The 23035-nt window shown below is 53.3% G+C and overlaps 1 protein-coding gene across 17 annotated transcripts in view; it reads right to left on the bottom strand.

Moving 5' to 3' along the window:
* The window catches only part of GNG7 (G protein subunit gamma 7), a 128123-nt gene extending 124194 nt beyond the window's left edge, over positions 1-3929 (bottom strand). For 8 of the 17 annotated variants that reach the window (XM_078850613.1, XM_078850611.1, XM_078850612.1 and 5 more), the window contains exon 1: positions 3715-3927. The gene's annotated coding sequence lies outside the window, so the exon portion shown is untranslated. Of the gene's footprint in view, positions 1-3714 lie in introns of all 17 variants that reach the window. The other 9 variants (XM_073324379.1, XM_078850615.1, XM_073324375.1 and 6 more) reach the window with 3 other exon arrangements.
* Positions 3930-23035: the final 19106 nt, after the last annotated feature.

The raw sequence follows: 23035 nt of genomic DNA, 5'->3' as shown, positions 1-23035 counted from the left end.
CCAGAGCCTGCCTTTTTCCAAGCAGCAAGACAGTGAAACTGTCATGATTGTTTTTCAGCTTTACTGCTACCCCCAGGGTTCTGATAGCAGCAGTGAAATTGATCAGTTGTCAATTCTACACAGCACCAGGGTCTGCAAATTCAGTAAGACAGCACTACACAGGCCCACATTTCTTCACAACTGAAAGGACAAGAAGGTATTTTTTTTTTAAATGGCAGCTTAAATTCTGCTTCTCTCCACCCCCTCCTGAACACATTAGGGAAAACTTCCCACTAGTTACTGGTAAGTGGACAAGTGACTATTTCAAGCCTTGCACAAAGCATAAACTATTCTAATGACAACCAGTTAAGCCGAGGCATTTTGCCAGCACCAAGGCTCAAAGGACCAGCCACTGTGCTAATAAGATGTCTTTCAGTATGAGGAATCATGATTCCCCCTATTACTAAAAGTGACAAATTCAGTTATGTGATTTTCATTTTACAAAGTAGTGGGCTACTTTAACCAGCGGGGGGAAAATGGCATTTAATACTTTCTGAAGGCCAGAGAGTCTGCTCAAGTTTGAGGAGAACAGTGTCTAGTAGCTAGAGCATGAGTTTGGGAGTCAGGAGCTAGAACTCCCCAAATTCTCAGTCCTGACACTATTTTCCCATATCTTTAGATCTTATCCAGCCCCCCATTACAGCAGTATCTAAGCACCTCATAATCTTTACTGTATTTATCCTCAGTACCCCTGTGAGATAGTAACATTGCCCTATTTCCATTTTACAGATGAGCAACTATGACCCAGAGAGATTAAATTATTTGCCCAAGGTCACAGAGGAAGTCTGTGTAGGGTAAGGAACTGACCCTGGGTCTCCCAAGTCCCAAGCTAGCGCCTAACAACTCATCCTTTCTGCTTGTCCTAGACTAGAACAAGTCAGTGTGTGCCTCAGTTTCCTCACCTGTAAAACTCCCTCTATGTTGTGAGCATCTAGTTAATGCTTTTAAAATATTTTGAAGTTATATGGAGTATAAACACTACATCAAGGGGGAAAATAAGGAACATTACAAATGGAACACGAGATACATTTAAAAACTGCTTCCTATGGAAGTTGTAACATGTTACAACACTTGGAAAACCACAAACAAAGAAAGTGTTATTCCTGTTTGGTTTAGAGCTACAAAATGCATGAGAGAAACTTAAACACAAAAAGCTATACTTTAGTATTTAACTAGTGTTATTTTGTGTAATATATTTTATATTGGCCATAAATACGGTTGAAGTAATCTAGGTAACACCATGAAGTTAAACTGCAGCAGATAGCACACCTTCATAAAGCAAACAGATTTAGGCCCCAGTACCTAAAAAAAAATACCCACTTGGAACTACGCACAGTGCATAAAGTTAAGATATATGCTTTAAATCTGCAGAATGAGTGTTAGTTCACTGCCATACTGTTGTAAGGCTAAGAATGTCCTGAAAGCTAATATGCTTCAAAAGAAAAACACAAGAACAGTTACTTGAAGTTCTCTTATAGAGTTGGATGGACTCAGATTAAATATCAAATTACTGCTTCCTGTGGCCTATGAGGAAGTCAGCTCCTCTACTGGTAAAGTCACCAGAGTTGTATTTGTCAGAGTACATTTTTTAAATACCTACACCTATAAACAAATAGTTCTAGGTTGTCAATTTCACCAAGAACCATCCATCAAGTGCAATTCCACCCTATTTTTTTAAAAAGCTGTACTGACAGGGAATTTGAATAATTCAAAACAATCACTAATATAAAAAGATACAAAGAACAGAATAAATCTAACACTAGACTATAACCTAGTTATTTCCCTCTTTGTTTCCATTTTAAAATCACATCTGCTAGCAATGGCCTAGTACAAAAAACATGAGTGTTTAGACCCTCCAACACAGCCTAATGAAACAACTTTGAGAGGAAATCCACTGCCTCCAGAATGAGCCATAACACCCCCCTCCCACAAACTCTTCCCTTCCTAATCCCCCCTGCTCCCCCAGAACACCTGCTAGTATTTGGCTTCCATACCAAATTCTATACCACCTCAGCCTGAAATTCAACAAGGAGATGGAGAAAGAGAATTTCCCTCCCTTGTTGCCTGCAACACCGACATTACCTGTCTAGCCCCCACCTCATAAAAATGAAAAACCTTGATCAGCACAATTACTCCTCCCTAAACTAGCCTGTGATTTACAATCCATCACACACCCCTCCAAAATACTCTCCAAAAAGAACAGGAAAGCTACCAGTACCACCTTCAACCAGCCATCAACTACTTGCCTGTGATATACCCCACCCACATCTTTAACAGCTCCCCAATACGCCACATTTGCTACCTCCCAACACACTATAACCATATACATATATATTCGCATGTTACCAGTCCCACATACAACTCATATTACCCCCATGCTCTCCAGCTGTCCCCGATACCCATGTTATATCCTCAAGTACCTTCTCCCCAGTTATCTAAAAATGGTCCTATCCAACTCCCCACATTCCTCCATTAATTACCCTGACATTCCTCTTTATTCCCCCACTCCACAGACCTATTGTCTTATTACCCCAGAACCCTCACATGCCCCTTTATTACCCCAAACTCACCCATCCACATGCCAACACCCCCTTATTCCCCCCAGGATTCCAACATGCCCCTCATTACCCTCCGCTCCCCAACCCTCTGCTCCCCTTTATTCCCCCAGTATCCTCACATGCCCCCTACTCCTCCATTCTCCCCTGATGCATATACCCTTATTACCCAGTACCCCCCTATTCCTCCACTCATTAAACCAGGACTTCCACATGTCCCCTTATCCCCCTACATGGTCACTCCCTTATTACCCCAGTACCCCTTGTTACCCTCTTATCCCCACAATGTCCACACATGCCCCGTTACCCCTTAACCCCCAACTGCCATCCCATCCCCGTACCCTCCTCCCCCCCACCTCCCTCCTCCCCTCCCCATCCCCCTCCCCCCAACCTCCCCATCCCCGTACCCTCCTCCCCCCCACCTCCCTCCTCCCCTCCCCATCCCCCACCACCCCACTCCCCCCAACCTCCCCATCCCCGTACCCTCCTCCCCCCACCTCCCTCCTCCCCTCCCCAACCCCCACCACCCCACTCCCCCCAACCCCCCCATCCCCGTACCCTCCTCCCCCCCACCTCCCTCCTCCCCTCCCCAACCCCCACCACCCCACTCCCCCCAACCTCCCCACCTCCCTCCTCCCCTCCCCCACCACCCCACTCCCCCCAACCCCCCCATCCCCTCCTCCCCCCCACCTCCCTCCTCCCCTCCCCCACCACCCCACTCCCCCCAACCCCGTACCCTCCTCCCCCCCACCTCCCTCCTCCCCTCCCCCACCACCCCACTCCCCCCAACCCCGTACCCTCCTCCCCCCCACCTCCCTCCTCCCCTCCCCAACCCCCACCACCCCACTCCCCCCAACCCCGTACCCTCCTCCCCCCACCTCCCTCCTCCCCTCCCCAACCCCCACCACCCCACTCCCCCCAACCCCGTACCCTCCTCCCCCAACCTCCCCACCCCCGTACCCCTCCCCTTACGCCCGCCCCTCTTCCGGCCCGGCCGGGCCCCGAGGGGGTCCCTGGGGCGGGGGCTCCGCCAGGCCGCGGCCTGCGCCGGGGTTTCCCGTCGCTCCCTCCCCGGGCTGGGCGAGAACCCCACCCGCCCCGGGGCCCGGCCCCTCCTCACCCTGCGCGGGGCACCGAGGGGGCGGAGGAGGGGAGCCCGCGGCCGCCTCAGACACCAACCTCCGCCGCGCAACCCAACCTGCTGCCGAGCCCCAGCCGGGGACGGGGTGGGGGCCCCGCGGCGTGACTGACAGCACGGGAGGACCAATCAGCGCCCAGCACCCCAACGGGGAAGGCGGGGCCCGGCACAGCCGCCGGGTTAGGCTGCAACCTTCTTAGCGGGGCCTCCAAGTAACGGGGAGCAAGAGAGGAGGGGCCGGGCGGCGGGCCAGGGAGTGACAAAGGAACTAGCCAATCAGAGCACAAGGAGCCAAAAGAAGGCGGGGCATTCAAATGAAGTTCATGAATATTGATCCGCAAGGTGGTGGGGGGAGGGCATGTGATCATTTCACTGGTGTTTTTGCGGGCGGGTTATTTACATTTATTTAAATGAGCCCCTATGTGAGCCCTGATTAGTTATTCACTGTTAAGGGTTCACGCAATTAACATCTGTTGGTTAGCCTGGCTTGAGCTCTTAGTAATCACCGGGATCCGTTCTGGATCGTTCTCTCCCCTGGCCCCCGGGGGGGCTCCGCGCCCCTGCCCAGCAGGGCCAAGGCCTCTCCGGCAGGGCCCCCCGGAACCGCACAACGCGGCGTCTACACGGGGGCTTTTGCCGGGATGGAAAGGTCCCTCGCCCACGACCTGACGCCGTGACTGCCGGCGCAGGCCTGGCCCAAACCATGCCGCCTCTGACCCCGGGCAAGGCCACCGGCGTTCAGCTGTAGTCGCCTAGAAATAGGTCAGTTGGGCCATTAGAAAAACATCCAGCCATGAAGCCAAAATCTACATTCACCTTTATTTTGTTGTCCATCTTTCATGCGATCTGTCTCCCCAGCTCCTTTCCAGAGCGAAATCATGCAGGCAGAGCGCTAATGAGTGACAGCAGAGGGGAAAGAGGTAGCAAGAGCTTGCGAAAGAGAGGAAACACATGCCGCCTGAGCTTCAGGGTCAGAGGGAGAGTAAAAGAGGTGGAGGTCCCTAAAATCTATCCCAGATGTCAGAAGCTACAGGGGAGGAGGCCCTTGCACCTGCAGTGACCGGACTGTGCGAAAGGAATGCAGGTGTGTCAGGCCATGAACCGATCTTCTCCTTACGGTGCCTGTTTAGGAGAAAACCATCTAGTGCTTGACAAGAGTACAGATTAGAAAGTTTAGGTTAGTGTAGTGCAGCCCCTTGCTCTCTAGTGTGCTCATTGTTCCCTCTAGTGGTCCCTTTGCTGAAAACATAGCTCATTTAGAAAGTCTGTGTTGAACATTTCACTGTGTCCCGGCTGGGCACAAAGGGTTTGTAGTCTGGGGTGCTGGCTCTATGCACAGAGGTGAATTTCAGCCCCAATAAATAACTGATTTTGAAGTTTACTCATTTATTTTTTGGACACCCCACCCAACGCTGTGGATGGCAGACTCCTGCCCTGTGACATATCCCAGCACAAGAAAACCCGCACAGACACCCCCCCACACGCCCCTCACTGATTCCTGGAGTGAACAATAAAGCAGTGCCACTAAAATCCTTGGCCCTAGCATTGCTGTGCTTTTCAGTTGAGGTTCTCCAAGCGCTCCATGAAGGTAGATAAATATAACCCCGCTCCACAGACTGGGGAAACCAAGACAGGGAGCTGAGGTGACACAGCCAACCTCACACCCAAAGTCAGCAGCAGAGTGGGGAACAATGACTTTCCTAACTCCCAGTCCCCTGCTCTAACCACTAGACTCAGCTGCCTCCAAAGGAGGGGCCCAGAAGGTGGCATTTCAGAGACACCTGGCAAGTGCTCATGGTTCATGCAACTAGAAGACAGGCGCTCATGCTGCTATAAAGCATCTCTGGAGACCAGAAAACCAAACCCATTTGCATCCCAGCCTTCTGGCTGCAACTTTGTTTGTAACCGACTTAGTTCCTCTCCAACAGCAAGATGCCTGGGCTCTGCCTTGCAGCTTCTGTACCTTTCTGTGAATCCACTCATCTCATCAGCTTTGTTTCCCCAGTGTCTGAGAGGCTCTCTCAGAGACAGCCAGCAGGATAGAGCAAGAGCTCAGGGTTCAGTGGAGGATTTTTGATATTTCACTTCTTTGTGCTTTTAAATATCAGCAATGGCTGGTGTGAAATTTACCAGCATTTCACCCACACATAGCCCCACCGTGGTTGGTGAGGAAAGGGACCGTCCCACACATGTGCCAATAAAACCTTTATTCCTCCTCCACCCTTCCCTAGTCTAGCTCTCTAGCTAGGCGAGGGGGGATGTTATCGACAGCAGTCAGAGAGCTGGTGGAAGATGCCCTTTTTACAGCCCCAGAGAGGCTGAAGCCCTCTGATTATCCACTGAACAAGCATAGCAGGGCAAAGCTTGCCCCCCACACACACAGCCCCACAGACAAAGACACACCACCAAGGTGCCTTATCCTAACCCAGGAAGGACACTCCTTACGAAGGTCAGGGGAAACAGAGGTAAGTTTAGAGCAGCCCCTGAGGCTGCTCTAACTTACACCCAGGCTCAGGTAGGCTCCTGCATAGCCCCAGTGTATAAGGAGCACAAATGTGGCTTAAAGGCTCCCTGCACCTACCCAAGGAATTTAGAATCAGGCCCTTGGTTCTTATTTAGACCTCTGCTTACTTTCTCCTTTGGGCCTGGCCCTTTGGTCATGGACACAGGTGTCACCTCATTGGCCCCAGTGAAACAGATCTTGTTTTGGGTGAGAGAGGGAGGATCTGGCCCTGTGAATCAGACTGGGGGCTGGGAGGATCACTCAGCTGCCTGTCTCCTCTGCCTGCTCAGGAGCAGGAAGTCATGCTCCCTGGGGCTCCCAGGCTGGAGAATGAATCAAGGCTTTATATAACATTCCCCCATCCCCCAGCCAGTTGCCAACATCATGACTGAGTGAGGGCGACTGAGGCACTGCAGATCCAGAGTCACTAGGTGGGTGGCATCCTTCCTTTGTCTCCCTGACTCACGGGTCACATTTGGACCTCGGACTGTGGAAGGTTGAGTGCTAAGGAGCATAGTGATTCCCGCCCTGGAACCCTGACGTGGATCAAGCAATGGTCTCATGAGAGGCTGTCTGCCCTTAGAGAGCATGTCCTGGGAGGTGGGAAGCCAGCTACACACACAGAGAGAGAAATCTGAACGGGTTAGGGCTTATCCCAGCCCAGAGCAGTCTGGCAATTGCAGCAGAAGGCACTGGGAGGTAGGACCCCTGGTTTCTATGCCCAGCTCTGGAAAGGAAGGGTGGTATAATGGTTGCAGCAGGCACTGGGATCTGGGCCTCCTGGGGTCTCTTCCCATCTCTGTCACTGTCTTGCTGGGTGACCTAGAGCCCCTCACTTAACTTTCCTGTGACTCAGTTTCCCCTTCTGAGAAGCAGGCCTGATACAGTGAGTTACCCAGCTCATCCACAGGGGCATGGTGAGACTTCCAGTAAATGCTCACGTAGCCCTTTGAGATCCCCGCAGACAGCATCGCTCTTCTTCTCCTCAGGCTGTGGAGGAGGAGCGGCTCCTGGGACAGGCTGTCGGTTTACCCATCAGTCAGTCACAGGAGGCTCTGGAGCTCGCCAAGCTGTGAATCCCAGACAGGGACCATTAATCAACCGACAGGAGATGACTGCAGCCCTGAGCCCACTGTGACTGATCCAGAAAGCAGACGATTATCGCTAAGGAGGAGACAGCATCCCTCAGGCACATCCATCCGCTGGCCTGGGGACTCGCTGCATGTGCTGGCTGCAGGCCAATTCTGGCCCTGCTCAGGCTCCTCTGGGCTACTCCCATGGTGCCCAGGGCAGAACATCACCCCAGGCCACGCGCCTGGGGCAAAGGGGTCTTCCCTCTGGTGTGGGACTAGCAGAGCAGCCCAAAGCCCCCCCCCATCTCCCAGTGGAGCAGCGTGCCCAGGCCATGAGAGGCACCCACGCTGGGCATGTGGTTGGGCTACACTGCATTCCAGGGAGCAGCTCAGAGCTCCGAGGGCATAAGGGTGAGGTGACGCCCCCTGTCGTCCCTGCCTGGTTTGCACCTCCTGCAAAATGTGGCCCAGAATCGAGCCCTGGGTTCTGGAAGAGCCACCTGGGGCAGGAGCAGAGGGGCTGGATCAGCGCGGCCCACCTCACGCTTGGCCAGCCTCCAATGGCTGCTCCTCCCAGCTTGGCTAGAGGGAGGCAACCCCCAGGCCAGCCCAGCCCCTGCAACCAGGAGTGCGGCTCCTACCTGCTCTGCTGGGGCAAGCTCAGTCCAACTCGCCCGACGGAGCTGCTGCCCACAGGCCCCCAAGGATCCTGTGCATGCAGGGCAAACACCGAGCAAGCCCCCCCGATGTAGGACATGTCTAATCGATTAGGTCCATGCTAGTGTCTGGCCACCAGCTGGCAAATAGACACAACAATTGAAGCCCCCAAGAGTCAGGTCCCACCCTGGATCTAGACTCCCATCCGCTTCCCTGCGCCACTCAAAGCCAAGAGGAGGAATAGTCTCCCCCCACTCCCTGCCTCAACGCCGTTTTATTCCCCAGCACGCATGGGACGGTTCCCATTTTGCTCGGCTCAGCCATCTGCACCGTCCCCCAGGAGAGGAGCTCTCCTTGCCGTACGGTCGCTGGGAAACCTATTGGAAAATTGAGTCTTTAATTGCATCTGGCATGTCCCAGGCTCCCTGACGGCAGCAGCCACCAGGCTCCAAAGTGACATCACGGTAAGTGGGAGGAGGCAGCCCAGACAATCTCACACATGTGCCTGTGCTAGGCAAGATGCTATCTCCCTGCCCCAGAGCTTGACCCATGGCCTCTGGCGGGACATGGGTCTATCAACGGCTGAGAGCCAGATCCACTCGGGTGGACTCCCAAACTAACTTAAGAAATAGCAATGACAATGTACTGCGCCTAGCACACAGGGGTCCTGGTCCACAGCGGTGGGTCCCAGGCGCTACTGTAATACAAATGGATAATAATAAGAAGAAGAACAAAGAATGCACCTGCCAGTGACCATAAGAAATGTCCCCAGAAAATAAAAAAGCATCCCCAGTGGTTTACAAGTTCCCCACAGCCAGGCCTGGGGAGCAGAGAGATTCCCCAGCAACGCAATAGGCAGGGAAGTTTGATAGCTCACCCATATGCCAGGATGAGGGGCAGGGAGCTCCAAGATCAGAGGAGAGGAAAGGGGAGAAGCAGGCAGGCAGGTGAGGGAATTGACCACAGCTACCGGGGCAGGAGACAGTGACTGGGGGACAGAGCAGCTGTTTTCCCCCAGCCATGCTGCTGCAGTCTCCTCTTTTGTCTTCCTCTGAGGAGTCGCTGGACAGGGAGGTTAACACAGGTGGCCAAGGGGCATGGCAGGGGCTTCCAGCAGGGAGGGGTATTTCAGGGAGCAGCAGCAATCACCGGAGTCCCCATTTCTCTTGCTAACATGCTACAGCGCAGAACACAACTCTGGGGGCCTGGGTCAAAGTGCCGCCCTGCACAGAGCGGGCACCACCATGCGCAGCGGACGGCAACAGCTGGGCTTCACAGCTCGCTGCTTAGAACAAAACTGGGCCAGACACTGAGCCAGCCCCCCATGCTGGTGTCAATCAGCAGAGACGGCCTTCCACCGAGTTATACTGATTGACACCAGCTGAGGATCTGCCTGTTGGTGGGAACAGATCCAGCCAAACCAAGGGCCTGATTCTACAAACAGTGTGGCCAGCTGCAGTACTTACTGCCAGGAGTAATTCCAGTAGCACTCCCATTAGTTAACATGTGTTTGCAGGATTGGGCTCCATCTTATAGTTTATATATATATCGAGTCCAGGTAGAGAACTGGGCTGGGAGACAGATTTTCTTTCTTCTTAACCCCAGCTTTAATCCAGTTTGGCTCCATCTGCACTGGCCAAACGGTGTTATAATCTGCTTCAGCCACAAATGAGTTTAAATCATCCTTCACAGCTGTTGCTAAACCCAAGGCCAGATGCCACTCCAGCTTTGCAGGATATTGGATTGGACTGAGAAGGGATAACAGACATGGCATCATCGCACAAGGGAAATGAACGAGAACCATGACCAGGCCAGTTTTACTCTTCCACCCCGAGAGCATTGGAGCCTAATCAACAGAAAAGTCAATTAGATTTGTAACAAGAGCCCTTTCGCTGTACTCTTTCCCTGCCTGCAATTTAATATTATTCCAGTGTAGCGAACGGGGAGTCGATAGATTTGCAAAAAACAACCCCACCCTGTAAAAATTAAAATAATTCAAGCCCTACATCCAGCAGAGTGCTTAAATATTTGCTTCACTTTGACATCCCTGGGATGATCTACGTGCTTAAAGTTAAGCAGGTGCTTAAATGTTGTGCTGGATCAAGGCTTAACTGCTGGATTTCCAACTCTTAACCCCTAGAATCCTTTGGGGTTCCCAGTTAAACTCTTCTGGAGAGCCTGCATGTTACTCCTGATGAGCTGGTATTTTCAGAAGTGCCTAAGGGATTTAGGAGCCAGGCTTTTCGGTAAACCACAGCCATAATTCTGTGTAGGAAAAGGAAGAGAAATAAGCTTGTTGCTTCTGGTCTCCAGAGTCCCCCACCTGCCTGCTTGGTAAAGCGTGCCCATGCCATCTGCCAGCAGAGGCCAGATTAGCTTTGCTTCGAGGGAGGGGCAGCCCCCATCTCCCACATCTTTTGCCTCCTATTATCCATAGCCACTCTCCAGTTAGGAAATGAATTCAACACCACCCAGGAAAAGTGGCCATCCCTTTGCATCAAACACGGTGCTTTTCCAGCCGCAGCTGTGCTTCGTTATTCTGCTACTCTAAGCTGTAGGTGAATTAACGTGCCAATGAAGCTACAACTAGTTCTCAGCCAAAATAAACGACGTTAAGATGGAGAGCCCCCCATCAGCAACTGAAGGATAACAACATGAGAGGGATGTCCTCAGAGCAAGCACTAGAAACCCAGGAAAGTCAGAGTGAAGGCTGTGCTGAAAAGCAATCCAAACACGTTACGGTACAGAAACACCCCGCAAAGCACCCGAGCCAACCACAGCGATGCCATGCAACATTGTAACAATTATGAGTAGGGCATGTGAGCTCCAATTCAATTAAACTGGTTTTTAAAACCATATTAGCTTTCGCTCCATATTTTCCCCCTTGTGATGTCACTACAGGGCAGAGTTAAGGTTGTTTATTCAGCGAGGAGGGGGAACAAGAGGCAGAGGTATTCCCTTTGTGTATTCCCGTTAAGTAAGAGGAAGGGAGGGAGAAAGAAAGATCCATGCACAGTTTCTCCCGCAAATCCATTTCCCCACGTGCCAACTTGGTTCTTCTTTACGTGTCAGAAGGCCAAATAGTTTTCAAAGTGGGACTAATGAAAAGCACGAACGGCCTGATTTTCAAAGGTGCTGAGCACCTGCTGCTCTTGCTAACCATGCTGGGAGTAGAGATTACTCAGCAGGTCTGAAAATGCAGGCTGCCAGCTACCCAGGGAACGGCACCTCGGGGCCCTCCTGGCCTTGTCAGAGCAGCCTCTGCCAGAGCCGCCCCCTGGCTTCAGGTGGAATCTCACAATTCTCCCCCTCTCGGACCAGCCCCTGGGTTGCATTCACCAGGGATTAACTCAGCAGACCTGACCTACGCTCAGACCCTGCTGCTCTGCTGCCTCCAAGAGCAATGTCAGTGGTTGACAGGTGCTGGAACTAGGGATGCTGGGGGCTGCCACGCTCCTGGCTTGAAGTTTCCATCATATGCAGTGTTTACAGTTTCGTTCAATGGTTCTTAGCACCCCCACTGTACAAGTTCTTCCAGCTCCCCTGGGCTGACACAGTGACCAGATGCCCTCCTTAAGTGAAGTGTCATTTATGTAAGAACAAAAGGATTTCCAAGAATGCAGATGTTAAAGTAATACAGCAGCCAGTCCGCATCTCAAACTGTTCCCTAAGGTTTCCCGTTCCCTGCCTCCTTCTTTAGACTCCCCCGGCAGCATCTCTCCCGCTCCTGAGACAGCTTGTGACAAGTGACCCCAGGAGTGTTCAGTGATCACTCAGCACTCAAGGGGCTTGCCAAAGTTCTGCTTTATTCTGTCTGAGGCTCCTTCCCACTAGTTGAGCATAACAACCAGAGGGCCACAGAGCCTCGCCCAGACTCTCGATCAGGGAAGCTCAGCCCTTAAAGGCCCAGCCCTCAAATATCACAATTCCTTAGAAGTGCTTTTTAACTCTTCCTTGTTCTTTTTCTCTCCAGGCTCCTAGCTTTGGCAAAAACAAGGCTTGCAACTTCTCAGAGACAGGCTCCTTGACGCTAACAGTCTTTGGGGGGTGTGCCAGGGTGCCTGCATCTAGATCTGCTGTGATGCTTTCCGTATCTAGATCCACTGAGTTGCTCCTTCCATAACTTTCTGAAATTAGATCAATACAGTCATACAGGAAATGCTAGTTACCCCCGCTCATTATACAATAGCTGTACCTCACTGCCCAGAGCCCAGCCCCTCAAAGATTTTTCAGCGCCTAACTGCCATGGATTTCAATGGATCCTTTGAGTATCTGTGTCTGGGTCCCTTACAATATTCTTGCCATTGTTACAGATCAGTATTCATAAATAAATACACAGCAGCTTCTCATCCGTCACGCGGGCCATCAAAGCATCTTTCATGCAAAATTTCAGCCAGGAGGAGTGGGGCATCAATTTTTAAGCGGGACTGCAAAAATTCAGCTGCCAGTTGGATAAGGAGTCGTGCGACCTGTGAGAACGAGCCCAGAGCTGGTCTGGCCAAGGATGGCTGGGGCTGTACAGGATTTTAGGAACACGGCAGCATGTGGTGAAGTAAGAACGGTTACTTTGCAGATGGGGAAGAGAGACCCAGGCAGGTTATGTGATTAGGCTGGGACGTGCTGGGCTCCAATGCAAGGTTTCTCACCCCAGGGGTTGCACCCCAAAATTGAGTTAAAGGGCTGTGTGGGAGGCTCTGCGGGGGGCGCTGCTGTGCGGGGGGCCAGATGGACCAAAGACAAGTGAGTGGTGCTGTGGTCCCATGCGCCAGGTTGAGACGCCGCTCACACAAATTGGGCCCGCCCCCCAGATAGCACTGGGACCCCAGACGCTGCACCACCCGAAGCAGGGAGCTGAGCCAAGCCAGCCCCACAGGACAGCAGCTGCAGGAGCAGCAGCTATGGTATTCATGGTGTACTTTTCCCATACTTAGTATGTTAATGTGGCTATTATGTCGTGAGTAAGAAACACTTAGTGAGCCAGATGCTTTTTGCACTGAAGCTATTTACTGGGTCACGGCAGGCCATCATGGTTAACAAATGAGTCCTGAGTCCACAAGGGTGGAGACCAACTGCTCTCAGGGATCAGGTCTAGACCTGCTGTAGCAACGCCAGGCCTGGGCAGGGCTCTAATCTCCGTTCAGATTTATTGTGTGACCTTGGCTGAGTCAGTTAACCGTACCTGTGAACGTCCCAGGCCAGGCAGAAGGAATGTCTTCATAGTGCAAGGACAGTGAAATCTACCAGGCATTTCAGTGCTTGCTAAACATCCATCAGGATCTACACGTGACTCCCGCTAGCTGTCACTTTTGTTCACACTTTATATGAAAGGTCCACAGTTCAGAAAGGGGTAACAAATGGTTAATAGATGTTTCAATCTGTGCTGAGAGCTCATTATAAACTCCAGCCATAGCTTATAACCACCTTCTCCTGATATGCTTCTTACTGCCTAGAACACACACTGCTCATGATTGTAACATGCTTATAACGTGCTAATAATCATTAACATTTTCTAAACTATTTCTAAACCAAACCTTATTTTAATGGGTCCTCTGACTTTCTCTTTTTGCAGCCGGATGGCTCCCAGAAAGGCTGAAATTCTTTTCCTACCTTAAAAACCCCAAAGTGACCACTTTCCATGTCGTATCCTCACAACTGAGCAGCATAAACAGAGGCCAGACACATTGGCACTTAAAAATGACTTTGAGAGGGTTACTTTTTTGGATGCATGGCGTTAAACGCAGGCACCCCAGATTCCGCTGCATTTATTTGTCCTTTGCCCAGATGCCCTCCTGGGTCTATACTGCTGCTGCTTTCCTCCTCCCAATCGCTGGCAAAGAGGAAAATATAAACCCGCCAAAGGCACAAAGCACAGAAAAGGAAAAGTGAATTCTCCCTCCTGACCCGCCCAGGGTCAGCACGCTGCCGGGACCTGGCTCTCCTGACGTACCTGCAACTCAGAGCTAAGATCCGCCGTGTGGATCTGAAAGGAGAACTGGCAATTCAGCCCTCACAAGACAGAAGTGGATCAATCCAGGCGTCGCTGGTATTTCCCCCCTTCCATGCCCACATCAGACGTGAAGGGCAAAGGTCCCGCTACTGGCTGAGGGTTGGCATCTGGGAGGGACGCTACCAAGGAGAAGGGAGGGAGACAGCAGACTCAACTGGCAGAGCTAAGAGGGAAAAATTCTTTCCTTGTCCTCTCCCTGTGCAGTTTGAAATGAGTCCTTTATGCATAATGCACAAACTCCTCTTTCATCATCTCACTGCAGCAGGGACTCCCAAAGCCACTGTCTTCAGCTGAATGTGTCACTTTGATGGTGAAAGGGGAGAAAAAAATGCAGGGAACTTTGTTATTTTATTTCAGCTTCTCTTTTTGCTTCAATTATGTGGCATAAATGAAAGGAGCAATGGGTGGGCGGGGAGTTGCAAAAGCGGAAAGACGGAGGAAGAGGCAAGGGCAAAGAGACAGCCGGGAGGATGGGGAAAGGGAAGGGAGTGATGGCCAGTGGGGACTAAGTCTGTCTTTGTTTCAAAAGACCGAAAGCAAAATAATCATGCCTGAAACAGACAGAGGCAGCAGGTTTGCAGTGATGTTGTAGCTTTGTTGGCCCCAGGATGTTAGAGACAAGGTGGGGGAGGGAAAATCGTTCATGGACCTAATGCCTGTTGGCGAAAGAGACAAGCTTTTGTGCTCCCCAAAGGCCGCCGGAGCAGCTATAAAATTGTAAACACTGGGCAGGCACCCAAGGCTGAATTTTCAAGAGTTTGGTGTGTTGGGTGCTGAGTGCTTGGAAATCTGGCTCTTATTCGGGTGACTAAATAAATGTGCAAGACATCACCTCCTGCCTCCCATCGGCCCATGACGCCAGCCTTCATTGCCTGCGTGTTTAATTTTCAAACAAGCACTTTGGCCTTTCGCCCATGCTGCCCCACACATGTGGGTCGAGCTCCCTGTAGAAATCTGCCAAGCTCCCTCCTCCTCCTCCTTCCAACTCTCCTCTGCTACGAAGCTCCAAGGAAATGGATAATGGTTGGCCTCTGGTGAGCAGAGTGCTGCCCATCAGCTGACCAGGATTGTCTCACTGGGTATGTCTACACAGCTGGGTCAGTGAACTTGATCTCCTGGGGCTTGGTCTGGGGGGCTAAATATTGCAGTGTAGACGTTCAGGCTCGAGCTGGGTTCTGAAATCCCACAAGACGGTGTGACTTACCCAGGTAGAATCCAGACTAATGAGGGGCTGTGTCACTCCTGCCCCCTAACCTGGGGGGCCACTGACAGTGCTTTGCTGCTGTAGCCTCCTGCCTGGACTGCTCTCAAACAGCCTTCAGCATGCAAGTCACTCCCAGCTATGTCTGCATGTGAGCTGCAGCCAATCAGCCACACCTCGGCTCTTACCAGCCTGGGTTATACTGCAGCATGATCCCAACATACTCCCAGTCATATCCTGTACCGCCCAGCACTCTCCTGGACAGTGCAAGTTTATATAAAGCCTGTTATTTCTTTAATAGAAATAACATGCACATAACTTGCCACTCCACCTGGCATTTCCCAAGCACTTCCATTGAAACTCACTGGATTCAATACATCAGCGGCACAAGTTTATTAACTACCGAGAGAGAGATTTTAAGTGAGTACAAGTCATGAGGCATAAAAGTCAGAAATGGTTACAAAAACCTAAAGTTAAAACACTCCTGGTGCCTAACTTAACACACTATGTTAAATTCAAAGCAAAGTTTTCTCACTACATGGTCTCAGCGGTCTGACTTCTTAGGTCAGGATCCTTGCGCCACTCCAACACTGCTTCCTTTGCCTTCAGGTGCTGTGACTGCAGTGGGCAGAGAGAGGGAGCAGTGCCTTGAGGTGTTTACCCCTCCTTTTTATAGTTTCAGTCCACCTTTTGAAAACCATTTCCAGCTGGCTCCAGGAGACAAAAGGATTATGGGGAAGGATGGTCCCTGCTGCTTTTTTCTCAGCAGTTTGAGCTTCCTTTGTCTCCCCTTCCTGCTTGATGACTCTGCACACATTGCTTTATTGGAGCCAGACCTGTTCGCCAATCTCAGCCTGGAAGGTGTGTTATTAACACCATGCAGTGGAATCTTACAACTTCACAGGCAAGGTTGTCCCACGCGTTTTATCAGGACACTAATGACCAGCCAATTAGGAGTTTTCAAATGATCCCTCACAAGGCATAAGGTGTGGACACAGGGATACTTTCTGTCACATAGGGGTGGGTCTCAGATCCCAGGCTCCAGCCCAAACCATAATGTCTAAACTGCAACCTTTATCCCCATAGCCTGGCTCCAGGAGCTTGAGTCAACTGAGCTGGCCTCTGAAACTCAGTGCCACGGGTTTTTTATTGCAGTGCAGGTGTATCTTTAGTTTTCTTGTACTCTGCTGAGTTTGTACAGCGCCTGGCACAGCAGGGTCCTGCTCCATGACTGGGGCTTATAGGTGCTACCACAATACAAATAATAAATGGGCACTGAGTCTTTTGAAGATATGGCTCTGGCTGTGGGTGCTGAGTCCTTGGAAATCTGGCCCTAGAACTGATCTGTTTGGCTTTGGGGAGGTCACTACAGTGCTCTGTGCCTCAGTTTCCCCATTCAAAAGTACTGTCTGCTCCATATGAAGCCAGGACCCTATGCAACCAAGAGGGATGGGGAGCACAGGACCCAGTGCCTCCTTCCCTACACCCACTCTGCCACAGTGTAAACAAGTGTGGGGGCATGGAGAATCAGGGCCTCTGTTATTGCGATATGCAGCCAGACCCTACGCAACCTACAGGAGCCATGACCATGACCCTATGGAATTTTCATCCCTGAAAGGTAAGGGGCTAGTGGGTCTTGGAAATCCAGCCCTGCTCTCCCCGGTGCTGCCAGTTCCAATGCCCAGTCTAGACACCTGGTCCATCGGGAAGCCCCAACTCCCACTCCATGCCCAGCCAGCCTGGCTTGTTAGCCAGCTGGCCACACCCATGAAGCATTTAGAGGCATCCGAGGCCCACACAGCTGTCCCAGCACAGGGACGTCTCCCCAGACAGCTTGGCTCTGGCATGGCCCAGACTGCCCCTTCTGCTTTGCACCTGAGCAGGCCTGGCACATGGACATGGAGAGAACCTGCCTGAGAAACCAAGGCGCTCCACTCCGGGGATGCTGGATGATACAGGGCTGAGACCAGAGTGCAATAAACCAGCCAGGGGGGAATAGCAAAGACCTGAGAGCCAAAGGGAAAAGCCAAGAGAGAGTGGAGGAGGGAGATGGCAGGGCTGTGTTAATGTGCTGGGTTGTGTGCTTGGGCACTGCAGCCCCTGGCTGGATGCTGTGCCAGCCTGGCTCATGTGGGTATGTCTGCAAAACCCTCTACTGGGTGGAAGCCCTAGCTTGCTGCCTTGAGAGACTCTCCTTTAGCTCGGGCAGAGGAGGATTTTCCGGAGCAGAAGGTCCTAGTTTCTAGCCCTGCTCGGGATTAGCTGGTGTCTGTATGCACACCGTGCAGGGAATAACTATTCCTGGGAGAATACCACGCCTCCATGCTGGGCTTGGCAGGGGGCTCTGGCAGTTCTACAGCCAGCAGGGATCCGGTGCCCCCTCCCTGTCTCCATTCCCTGCCCGCAGGTATGTGGCAGCCAAGGGAAAGGCGGAGCTGGGGGTGGGGGAGTGGACAGGGCTCCCCCTTGCCATGAGATCAGCACGCTCCTGCCCTCGGGGATGGTGGGAAGCATCCAGCCTATGGCTATCACACCCCTTGCATTATAGCGTCTCCATTGCAGGGGACAGGTGCTCCCAGCACCAGAGCTGTGGAGATCAGACCCTTTCACAGCAGATCCCCCGCCCTTCCCCACATACCGAGTCTTCATGGGGCCCAGCAGACACTGCTGGCCATCTGGAGTTCACCGGGGTCTTGCATCCAACAGTGGGGGGGAAAAATATCCCCCCCCCATACTGAAACCACTGTTGTCTCCACACAGCCCCCTCTCCCTCCTGCAGACAGAGAGCCCAGCCCCTGGCATGTGGCTGTTCCTTGGCTCCGGCAGAGCCTCTGTAGGGCTATTATTGGCCCTTCCCTGACATTTATAAAAGCCCTGCTCACGCCTTCTCCAGGGCCCAGGCTCTGTGCTCCCGCCACCTACAGATGTCACTTTGACGCCAGCAAATCCACTTGGGGCGACCCGGATCAGAGCCGGCACTGATGGTGCTCACATGCGGGTGCGCCCACCCATTCCCCAGCCAGCCCGCCCGCCCTCTGGGGCTGCAGCCAGGGGCCATGCTGCCTGAAGGGGGTAGCCGGGGAAATGCCCAGGGTTCTAAAGGGTTGGTCCAGAGCCCTGCTGGGATCCTGCAAGCAAATGCAATAGCTTCCCCCCCCGCCCCTCCCCCCCCAAAAAAACCCTTAGGAGCCGCAGCAGTCAGATCCTTTGGCCTGGGAGTTGTTTCCACCCTGTGGTGGCTAAGCAGGGTTATGCCCAAGCAGTGCCGGGAGACCGCTGCCGGGCTGGTGAGGGGACAGAGCAAGGGCCCGTGCTCCCTTCCACCTGCTCCCGACAGGCCTCAGCTTGCTTCTGACGTAGAACAACGCCCAGCTCTGGAGGGCAAGTCCTTTCCCGCGCTCCAAGCGAGGCCGCATGCCTCTGTCCTCCCTGCACAGCAGCGTCTGCTGAGACCGGCTCAGGCTTGGGGCTTTGTTTGTCTTGGCAGCGTCGAAATGGGCTCAAGCCACAAAATTCGGGGGCAGGTTTGGACTCCAAGAGCTGCCTGAGTGAAGGGGGTGTTGGATCCTGGCTGTGTGCTGGGGGGGTGGATGTGCTCTGTGTGTGCTGGGGGGGTGGGGTGCTGGGGGGGTGGAGGTGCCGGGGGGGGTCCTTCCATCTTTCCACCTTCCCCTGGCAGCAGGTGGGCAGCTGGCATGTGGGAGCTACTCCTTACACAGTGCACAACCACCTCGTGCGCTCACCTTGGGCTCTCCAGTCTGTCTGTCTGTCTGTCTCAGCCAGCTGTTGGCTCTCACTCAACGTGCAGATTGTGGACATTTCCGGGCAGGGACGGTCTCTGTACAGCACTTGGCTCCCTGGGGCCCTGAGCCTGGATTCACACCGTGAAGCGCTGCTCCCCCCCCGAGTACCAGTCTCCCGGGATCTCTCTCTGCTCTAACACAGAGAGCAGCGCTGATCACCGGTTGCTGTTGCAGTTTGAGCCCAGACACTCCTGCTGGCCCATGCCAGGCAGCCAAGGCACCAGTTGGGTTGGGGAGAACAGCCCTGAGGAGGAGGAAGCTCAGTAAATCCATGGCCACTTTTTGCACCGACACAGCTGATGTGCACACCTGTGGCACAGAGATAATGGCCGGGGGCCCACCCCCCACCCCAGCAGTGCTAATAGCCGCAGGTGGACTGCGAAGAATAAATCACGCCAGGCAAAACGCGCTTGCCTCTTGGTTTGGCTGGGGTGGCAGGCTGGGGAGATGAAAGATGTGCAGCTGATTGAACGAGGGGCCAGATCCTGAAACTGCAGCATAGCTCCGGAGGAAGCCGATTAAGCTGAGCAGCTAGACCCACTGGAAGCGAGCAGAGTTTGGTCCATTGGCTCTTGCAACCTCACAGGAACGGGCTGAGATCAGCATAGGTCTGGCTTGTGTTCCCAGGCCATGCACTGGGCAAGGGGTGGGAAACAAAGCCGGGTGCTAAGCAGGACTGGCTCAGGCTGCCTGGGGGTCTCAGCATTGCCGCTAACAATCTGGGGGGTGGGGGGGCATGTCGTGAAGCACAGCGGATGCTGAATGCCAGCAAGGGCAGAGAAATCCCATGAAGGCACCTCGAGGTGACAGATGGGAGCAGGGAAAGCCAGTGAGGATCCAGTGGAAACCTGCAGCCGAACTCATCTGCAGGGAGTGGCCTGGGGCAGGGCTGAAGGAGACCAGGGTGGGACTGAGAGGCAGTTAGATGGGAGCTTGCAACGCAATGAGTGAGGGGCTGGGCCGGGCAATATGGGCCCCGTTCATCGCTGGAGGTGGGTGTGAAAGGCTGCCCTCCGGATTTCAAGTGTGAAAGCAGCTGGCCAATGACCGGGAGGAACACGCAGAATCATCACTGATAAAGTTTGCAGATGACCCAAAAATTGGGAGCGTGGTAAACAATGAAGCGGACGAGTCACTGATGGATTCAGAGTGAACTAGATGGCTTGGTAAGCTGGGCGCAGGTAAACAAGATGCGTTTGAATATGGCTGGATGTAAATGTTGATATCGAAGAACAAAGCGTGTTGGGCATATTTACAGGAGGGGGGACTCTGCCCCGGGAAGCGGTGACACTGAAAAAGATTGTCTCCCTCCCCACAATCAGCGGACTGTGAGCTCTCATTGTGAGGCGGTGGCCAAAAGAGCTAATGCCAACCTGAGATGCATAAATAAGGGACTCTCGAGTAGGAGCAGAGAGGTGATTTTACCTCTGTGTTTGGCCCTGGTGCGACCGCTGCTGGAATCCTGTGTCCCGTTCTGGTGCCCACCACTCAGGAAGGATGTTGATAAATTGGAGAGGCTCAGAGAAGACCCACGAGGATGATTAAAGGGTTAGAAAACTTGCCTGACAGCAAGAGACTCAGGGAGCTCAGTCTGTTTAGCTTAGCAAAGAGAAGGCTACAGGGTGGCTTGATCCCAGTCCATAAGTATCTACATGGGGAACAAATCTACAACAACGGGCTCTTCCATCCAGCAGACAGAGCTAGCATGCTCCAACGGCTGGAAGTGGAAGCTAGACAGATTCTGACGGGATACAAGGTGTGAATTTTTCACAGTGAGGGCAATTAGCCATTGGAACAAATGACCCAGGGGCGCGGTGGGCTCTCTCTCACTGGCAATGCTGAACGCCAGACGGGCTGTTTGTCTAACAGCTCTGCTCTGGGAATGATCTGGGGGCCGTTCTCCGGCCCGTGCGACCCAGGGATCAGACCCGTCCGGCCTTGCAGGGGATGAATGTAGGATCTCTCCAGCCTTTGCCATCTCCTGCTCCCCACGCGGCACACTCCCCTTGCTCCTCCAGCCGCCCCCACTCACCTGAGCCCCAGCCCCCACCCCCCATCTCCCACGTGCCCAAAGCAGCCAGCTGCCAAACACCCAGGGAGCAGATGGTTTCCATGGCAACAGGCCGAATGACGCATTCCCAGCCCTGCCAGCCCCTCTCCCCTCAAGGGAACCTGCCGTGACAGAGAGGGGAGGGGGCGGTGATTGGCACCTGCCTTGGCGAGGGGAGCGGCAGGGGCCGGGCGCTGCCGGAGGGGAGCTGGCACGGAAAGGGGCTGGGAGCGTGCACAGCCGTGACACCGTCTCACACACACACAGGGACATGCACACTCAGACATGTGCACACATGGACAGGCACATGCAGGGACACGCATATGCACGCATGCACACGCATGATAGGCGTGCACACGCACACACACACGCTCCAGGCATGCACACCTACGTGTGTCTATTCACTCCCCCATCACACCCCCTTCCCCTCTCATCCCGCCCCCATCTGGCCCATGCCAGGGGCTGTCATTTGGGCAAATCACTTCCTCTCTCTCCCCCACACCCTGTGTCTCTCTCGTGTGCTCTGGGTTTGTCTAGGACAGGGGACTCATTCGGGACTCAGGCAGAGGGTGGATTCATGCAGCTGTCCCGGAGGCAGAGTGTCCCCCGGGGAACTAGTCCAGGATAGCTATGCCAGCCGGTCCGGGGCAGGGACGGTCTCTCCCTGTGTGTCTGAGCAGCACCTGGCACCCTGAGCTCAGCTGGGGGCTCCAGAAACGTGAATAAATAATACCTGATCTGCCCCCGGGGGTTTCTAAGGCCCCATCACCTCAGTATTGACCCTCCTAACCTGCTTGCCCTAGAGACACCACTCCCATACACTGTCCCCCAGAGGGGCACATTGCACCCCACTCACAGACCACCACGCACCCCTCCAGCTAGCAATATGAGAGGTCTAGGTGTGCCCCCCGGCTAGCCTGGCCCAGGCTCGTCTCACTGAGCAACAAGTACTTAGTGCTAGGCCGATGTGCGGGGAGGGGGGCAGGGCAAGGAGTCCTTTTCCCGGGTGTAATGCTAGCAGGTTCCTGAGGCTGATGCCCATGGAGGGAGGACGTCACTACGTGCTGGGAGACACTTACCCAGGGCACCGTGTGTCACCATGGATCAGGGTCCCTGCCCAGCCAGGGTGAGGGGACAGGTGAGCTCCTCACCCACGTCACCCGAGAGCCGGACTCTTTGAAGTTGAAAAACTTTAAATCCAGACTCCAGCGAGAGACTGCTGAATTGGAATTAATTTGCAAATTGGATACAATTAACTTAGGCTTGAATAGAGACTGGGAGTTGCTAAGTCATTATGCAAGGTAACCTATTTCCCCTTGTTTTTTCCAAACCCCCCCCCCCCCCCACCAGATGTTCTTGTTAAACCCTGGATTTGTGCTGGAAAGGGCCCACCTTGATTATCATACATATTGTAAGGAGAGTGATCACTTTAGATAAGCTATTACCAGCAGGAGAGTGGGGTGGGGGGAGAGAAAACCTTTTGTAATGATAAACACCCATTTTTTCATGGTTTGTGTGTATAAAAACGTCTTCTGTATTTTCCACTGAATGCATCCGATGAAGTGAGCTGTAGCTCACGAAAGCTCATGCTCAGATAAATTGGTTAGTCTCTAAGGTGCCACAAGTCCTCCTTTTCTTTTTGCGAATACAGACTAACACGGCTGCTACTCTGACATCTGGATGCTGCCTCCTGGATTCTCAGTGGGTGCCAGGTGCAGTTCCTGGCTCCTGGGCGCTGGGCACGTTCCCAGGCTCCCACAGAAACACACACACCGCAGCAGCATGGGCACACTCAAAGACACACACATGCACACACAGACACATATACAGTCTCCTTGCACCATCACACACACGTCCTCAAATGCATCTGAGCCCCTCAGGCCCTCCCTCTCCCTCCAGTGTCCCCTGCCCCACCACTGACAGGACAAGGGCCCTTGCTGAGCAGCGCACCACTGCCTGGTTGTGACCCCTCCTGCTCTCTGCCCCAGAGCCCCACTTTGGAGCTTGGG

This window comes from Lepidochelys kempii, chromosome 25 (assembly GCF_965140285.1).
Source record: "Lepidochelys kempii isolate rLepKem1 chromosome 25, rLepKem1.hap1, whole genome shotgun sequence".
Classification (NCBI taxonomy): Eukaryota; Metazoa; Chordata; order Testudines; family Cheloniidae; genus Lepidochelys; species Lepidochelys kempii.
Note: the sequence above shows the minus strand (reverse complement) of the source record. Positions and strands in the feature narration are given on the sequence as shown.